Consider the following 7601-nt stretch of genomic DNA (forward strand, 5'->3'; position numbering starts at 1 on the left):
AAAAAGGAAAGAAAAGAGAACCTATTACACTCCAATTCCACACACTCTGCTTGTTCTAAGGAGAAAGTGTCACCAGCTTTAAGAGAACAGCATTAGTATTTTCTTTACCCATAAATCATTGCACGCTGTCCTTTTCAGCCTCTTGGTCCTGTTGCCCAAATTTTCAGGATTGGTACTGGTTATATCAGACTCCATGGAAGGCTATTACATATTAACTCTTACTCTTCCATTATTGGTGTCCTTAGGTTGATCAGGGTGTTTATTTTTCTCATATAAAGACTGAGGTGCTGAGCTCAAAATGCACAGATTCATTCATATTTTGTGATTTTTTTTCCTTAGCATAAATTTCCATGCAGGAATAAGAGACAAAGAAACAGTGATTTCTGAATCTTTACTATCAAATTAATTAAATAATTAATTAAGAGTTGAACCAGTTTACACAGCCACTGAAATGGTTGTGACTTACACGTTCCCTTAAGTACTAGACATTACCATGCACTTTACATATATTATCTATTTATCTGTTTCTATAAAAACAAAGTAGGGTTTTTTTTTGTTTTGTTTTTCTTTTTTTTGTACCAGGGATTGAACCCAGGGGTATTTAACCTCTGAGACACATCCCCAGCCTGTTTGTTGTATTTTATTTAGAGACACGGTCTAACTAAGTACATGGAAGAGCTACCAGGATTTTTCCAGAGTTGTCTCGGGGGCCACAAGAGACAGTTCATGTGCATGATGTGGTACCATGACATTGTCTCCAGTTATGTCACAGTAGAAAATAATGATCATATGCCTTGAAACAGATGATACAATTGGGAGTTCCATAGCATTCCATTTCCATTCTTTTTTTTTTTCAAAAAATCTGTTCTTTTTGTTGCACACGACAGTAGAGTATATGTGACATATTTATACAAACATGGGGGACGTCTTATTCTAATTAGGATCCCAGGCTTGGGGTCGTACATGACGTGGAGATTCACTGTGCCGCATTCACATTTGAAGGTAGGACAGTTCTGTCACATGCATCCCACTGTCTCTCATGTTCCTGCTCTACTCCCTTCCCTTCATTCCCCTGGGCTAATCTACTGAACTTCTGTCCCCCACCTTATGTGGGTTAGCTTCCACATATCAGACAGCACATTTGATCTTTTTTTGTTTGTTTGTTTTTGTTTTAACATGGAAAGGGGGATCGTCTTATTTTGCTTAGGATAGAAGTGTCCAGATCCATCCATTTACCAGTAAAATCATAAAGTTATTCTCTTTGTGACTGAGTAATATTCCATTCATTCTTTCCAGTCTACAGAGTGTGTGTTACTTAGGGAGCATCTACTGTGCCCGGTACTTTCCTGTCACAAGTGCCATGAACAGACAGGTGCTAACTGCAGGTAGCTCGCTGTCCTCTGCTGTGTTCCAGTTTAGTCAGGGACAGTGACCAAGGGACATAGGTCCATGATCACAGGAAGATGCAGGTTACACCTGGGTGTGTCAGGGACCCTGCTGCTCCCATCAGGCTTTAAATCTTGCTGCCTTTCCAGATGTTTCCAAGTGATCCAGCTGAAGACTTGCTCTGCACCCCTCCTCTCTCTTGGGCCCCTCTCTGTAGTGGTTTGGTTTGGGGTTGGGGACTCCATGCTTGTTTTCTTCTCTGGTAACCTATCCCCAAGAACTTTTGAGTCTCAGGCTTGACAACTTTTCTTTACCCATAAATCCTTTACTTGTCACCTGCCTCTTCATTCTGCCTCTTGCTGCCTCCATTCTGCCTGGTGAGGACATCAGCTGCTCAGTTCCTCTGTCACCTCCCCGTGTTCCACGTCTGTTCTGATACAAGTCCCAGGAATGAAAAGGGGAGAAGTCCCACAGGCAGGGCCACGGGTCTCTCAGGGGAGCTGCTGAAGAACAAATAGGCCTGTGACAAGCAGGGAGCGAGGGAGGGAGGGAGGGGAAAAGGAAAGGAAGGGTCGGGACAAGCTGTGGTTCCCAGGGCACACTCCCTATTGATACTGCTGTTTACCGGTGACGAGTTCTGCTCCTTCTAATGTTGAAGATTGAACACTAGAGAAGCAGCCAAGGCAAGCATATTAAGCAGGTTTTATTTAAAGGTAATAATACAGACCTCTCCCGGCAGGAAGAAGGGGGCCATGGCTGATGTTCTAAAGTCCCAAGAAGTGGGCGCACCCTACATCTTTTATAGGTTGAAGTCTCTTGTTCTCCAGTTCTTTCCCCCTTATCTCTCCTTCCTGACTAGGCCTGGTTTTGCATTAAGTGAGAAGCCATGGGCAGGGGGAGGGCCAAGGTGATCCAGGCAGGTAAAGGCCCAGGGGGCATTAATTAGCAGCTCCTTGCTTGCAGTTCTTGATAAAGGCAGGTAAATTTAGTATTCAATGGGCTCCGGAGATCCTTGACATTCCCTTCTTCCAGGGACAGTCTCCAACTTCCAGAGGCAGATGGCTTCATGGTTTCATTTCCTTGATTTCACCTGATCCTCTATTTCTACACTAACTACCTGTCCTTAATCTGGCTTCATTTTCCCCTTTTGCTTTAGGAACTCCTAACTGCTGTAAGGAAATTTGGCGCTGATTGTTCTGGCTGCTTGGAAGCTGGAAGGGGGCAGCGAGGGGCAAGCAGTTTGGAGTTCCCTTTTAAAAATTGGGTCAATCGAGGGGTTCACAGTACGAGTCTGGTTGGGGAAGAGAAGGTTGTAAAGCCATCTGGAGGTGGGTGCTTCTATGAGAGAAGAACAAAAAGACATGAGTACTGAAATGAGATTAGTACAAAGTAAATGTTGCAGCATCTGGAACATGCCACTGAGTATCATGAAAATGACAGAAGTCAATCTCTCACCAGGAGGTGGAAGAACTGAGAAATTGTTCCCCTAATAAGGTCTAACAAAGGCTGGAGAGGACAAGGCCTTTATTTGGGAAGTTTAACATTGTCCAGGTTATCAAGAATGTAAACACCACATTTAACTCTTAATGTCATTGATGTCCCCAGAAAATATAGTTAAGCTACTTAATGTCATATGATTTTTGTAAAATATCCCTTTATTGGTATAATCTGTGTTTAGTAGAGATGTCTGTACTTCTGTTACTTAGGGCTAGATAATCATACTAGAAAACATAGATTAAGTATACCTGTCTGCAGGTCTTAAACTGACTAAAATCTTCTGACTCTGGCAGTTTCTCTTGATAGTTATCAGGCACGTTTGCCTAAGAATCTCTCTTTTGTAGCTTTTAGTCTTTATTCTAGTGGACTAACACAAGTGTACATCTTAAGTTACATTTAACTATTATTTCTTTTAAATGCCCAAGAATGGCTATATTTTGGTTTTAACTGTTTTGCTGGGTGTCTAAGATCAAGCTGGTCAAACTGACCTGTTCCTGTCTTGTTAAAGAGTCAGCTGAGTTCCCACAGGGGTCACTTGTAGAGAACTTAAGAGCAACTTCTTAGCTCCATGAGTGCCCTTGTTTAGGTAGGGTCTCCTCGATGAGGTGGCTTCATTTGGAAGCATCAAAGGATGTCTCCCTTTTTCCATGACCCTCCTCTGCAGCAGGTGCACTGATTGACTTTCTATCCTCTAGTGGCCTCAGCAATCTCTTTGATCAGGAGGTTGTGTGACCCAGAGTTGCAACACTCCTTAGAGAAGTCCTCTTGTTCCCTGGGTTCAGGTTGACTGAGGGCAAAAGATCCAAATACTGGTCTATCTTGCCCTCTGTATTTAATCTCAATCTCTACATTTGATCTTAACTATCCAGCAAGCCAGTCTCACCAGTCATAAAGTAAGAGTACTGGAGTTTAACTTCAATGTCTATAACTTTACAGTTATTTACCCTTTTATTTAACTGGAGTCTATATTAGTACTGGAAGTTACCACTATCTGTTCTATAGGTGATGGCTTATTATCACAAGTTACCTAGGTTGTGTGTTCTGGAAGCAGCTACTTCTGCAAAACATTAACAGGTAACAGTTTTACAAAATGAAACTAGCAAGAGTAAAAATACATTCAGCTTTTATAATAGTTATCTTGAATTTTGACTGAGCGCCACATTATATCCTCTATTCGAGATCACAACACGAACCAATCTTTTTTTTTTATTGTATACAAATGGGATACATGTTGTTTCTCTATTTGTACATACAGTCAAGGCATACCATTTGTGTAATCATATGTTTACATAGGGCAATGATGTTTGATTCATTATTTTTTCCCTTCCCCCCACCCCTCCCACCCCTCTTTTCCCTCTATACAGTCCTTCTTTCCTTCATTCTTACCGCTCTCCTTATCCCTAACCCTAAACCTAACCCTAAACCTAATGCTAACCCCTCCCACCCCCCATTATATGTCCTCATCCGCTTATCAGCGAGATCATTCGTCCTTTAGTTTTTTGAGATTGGCTTATCTCACTTAGCATGATATTCTCCAATTTCATCCATTTGCCTGCAAATGCCATAATTTTATCATTCTTCATTGCGGGGTAATATTCCATTGTATATATATGCCACAGTTTCTTTATCCATTCATCAACTGAAGGGCATCTAGGTTGGTTCCACAATCTGGCTATGGTGAATTGAGCAGCTATGAACATTGATGTGGCTGTATCTCTGTAGTATGCTGATTTTAAGTCCTTTGGGTATAGGCCAAGGAGTGGGATAGCTGGGTCAAATGGTGTTTCCATTCCAAGCTTTCTGAGGAATCTCCACACTGCTTTCCAGAGTGGCTGCACTAATTTGCAACCCCACCAGCAATGTATGAGTGTTCCTTTTTCACCACATCCTCGCCAACACCTATTGTTGCTTGTATTCTTGATAATCGCCATTCTAATTGGGGTGAGATGAAATCTTAGGGTAGTTTTGATTTGCATTTCCCTTATTACTAGAGATGTTGAACATTTTTTCATATATCTGTTGATTGCTTGTACATCTTCTTCTGTGAAGTGTCTGTTCATTTCCTTAGCCCATTTGTTGATTGGATTATTTGTATTCTTGGTGTAGAGTTTTTTGAGTTCTTTATAGATTCTGGAAATTAGCGCTCTATCTGAAGTATGGTTGGCAAAGATATTCTCCCACTCTGTAGGCTCTCTCTTCACATTGCTGATAGTTTCCTTTGCTGAGAGAAAACTTTTTAGTTTGAATCTATCCCAGTTGTTGATTCTTGCCTTTATTTCTTGTGCTATGGGAGTCCTGTTAAGGAAGTCTGATCCTAAGCTAACAAGTTGAAGATTTGGACCTACTTTTTCTTCTATAAGATGCAGGGTCTCTGGTCTGATTCCGAGGTCCTTGATCCATTTTGAGTTGAGTTTTGTGTAGGGTGAGAGATAGGGGTTTAATTTCATTCTATTGCATATGGTTTTCCAGTTTTCCCAGCACCATTTGTTGAAGAGGCTATCTTTTCTCCATTGCATATTTTTGGAACCTTTGTCTAGTATGAGAAAATTGTATTTATTTGGGTTTGTGTCCATGTCCTCTATTCTGTACCATTGATCTACCTGTCTATTTTGGTACCAATACCATGCCGTTTTTGTTACTATTGCTTTGTAGTAGAGTTGAAGATCTGGTATTGCAATACCCCCTGCTTCGCTGTTGCTACTGAGGATTGCTTTAGCTATTCTAGGTTTTTTATTCTTCAAGATGAATTTCATAATTGCTTGCTCTATTTCTGCAAGGTACATCATTGGGATTTTAATTGGAATTGCATTGAATCTGTATAGCACTTTAGGTAGTATGGCCATTTTGACAATATTAATTCTGCCTATCCAGGAACATGGGAGATCTTTCCATCTTCTAAGGTTTTCTTGAATTTCTTTCTTTAGTGTTCTGTAGTTCTCATTGTAGAGGTCTTTCACCTGTTTTGTGAGATTGATTCCCAAGTATTTTATTTTTTTTGATGCTATTGTGAATGGAGTAGTTTTCCTAATTTCTCTTTCTGAAGATTCATCACTTATGTATAAAAATGCATTGGATTTATGAGCATTGATCTTGTAACCTGCTACTTTACTGAATTCACTTATGAGTTCTAAAAGTTTTCTGGTAGAATTTCCAGGTTCCTCTAAATATATAATCATGTCGTCAGCGAACAGGGATAGTTTGAGTTCTTCTTTTCCAATTTGTATCCCTTTAATTTCTTTGGTCTGTCTAATTGCTCTGGCTAGAGTCTCAAGGACGATGTTGAATAGAAGTGGTGAAAGAGGGCATCCCTGCCTTGTTCCAGTTTTTAGGGGGAATGCTTTCAGTTTTTCACCATTTAGAATGATATTGGCCATGGGCTTAGCATAGATGGCCTTTATAATGTTAAGGAATGTTCCCACTACCCCAATTTTTTCTAGTGTTTTGAGCATGAAGGGATGCTGTATTTTATCGAATGCTTTTTCTGCATCTATTGAAATAATCATGTGATTCCTTACTTTAAGTCTGTTGATATGGTGAATGACATTTATTGATTTCCTGATATTGAACCAACCTTGCATCCCTGGGATAAAACCCACTTGGTCGTGGTGCACTATCTTTTTAATATATATTTGTATGTGATTTGCTAAAATTTTGTTGAGAATTTTTGTGTCAATGTTCATTAAGGATATTGGTCTGAAATTTTCTTTCCTGGATGTGTCTCTGTCTGGTTTAGGTATCAGGGTGATATTGGCTTCATAGAATGAGTTTGGGAGGGTTCCCTCCTCTTCTATTTCATGGAATACTTTGAGGAGTATTGGAATGAGCTCTTCTTTAAAGGTTTTGTAGAACTCGGCTGAGAACCCATCTGGTCCCAGACTTTTCTTTGTTGGTAGGCTTTTGATGACCTCTTCTATTTCATTGCTTGAAATTGGTTTATTTAAGTTGTGTATGTCCTCCTCGTTCAGTTTAGGTAATTCATATGTCTCTAGAAATTTGTTGATGTCTTCGAGGTTTTCTGTTTTGTTGGAGTATAGATTTTCAAAATAGCTTCTAATTATGTTTTGTATTTCACTCGTGTCTGTTGTGATGTTTCCTTGTTCATTCCGAATTTTAGTAATTTGAGTTAGTGTGGCTAAGAGTTTATCAATTTTGTTTATTTTTTCAAAGAACCAAAAAAAATGGAATGCTTCACGAATTTGCGTGTCATCCTTGCGCAGGGGCCAATTTTAGCATATGTGCTGCTGAAGCGAGCACCACCCTGTAGTTCTTAATCCATACACTTTTTGTTAGGCCAGATGTTAGGCCAGAATCTATAAAGAACTCAAAAAACTCTACACCAAGAATACAAATAATCCAATCAACAAATGGGCTAAGGAAATGAACAGACACTTCACAGAAGAAGATGTACAAGCAATCAACAGATATATGAAAAAATGTTCAACATCTCTAGTAATAAGGGAAATGCAAATCAAAACTACCCTAAGATTTCATCTCACCCCAATTAGAATGGCGATTATCAAGAATACAAGCAACAATAGGTGTTGGCGAGGATGTGGTGAAAAAGGAACACTCATACATTGCTGGTGGGGTTGCAAATTAGTGCAGCCACTCTGGAAAGCAGTGTGGAGATTCCTCAGAAAGCTTGGAATGGAAACACCATTTGACCCAGCTATCCCACTCCTTGGCCTATACCCAAAGGACTTAAAATCAGCATACTA

General features: G+C 40.0%; 1 pseudogene; it reads right to left on the reverse strand.

Moving 5' to 3' along the window:
* Positions 1-7055: 7055 nt before the first annotated feature.
* Positions 7056-7137, reverse strand: LOC124969647 (uncharacterized; annotated as a pseudogene).
* Positions 7138-7601: the final 464 nt, after the last annotated feature.

The sequence above is a fragment of the Sciurus carolinensis genome, chromosome 17 (assembly GCF_902686445.1).
Source record: "Sciurus carolinensis chromosome 17, mSciCar1.2, whole genome shotgun sequence".
Taxonomy (NCBI): Eukaryota; Metazoa; Chordata; class Mammalia; order Rodentia; family Sciuridae; genus Sciurus; species Sciurus carolinensis.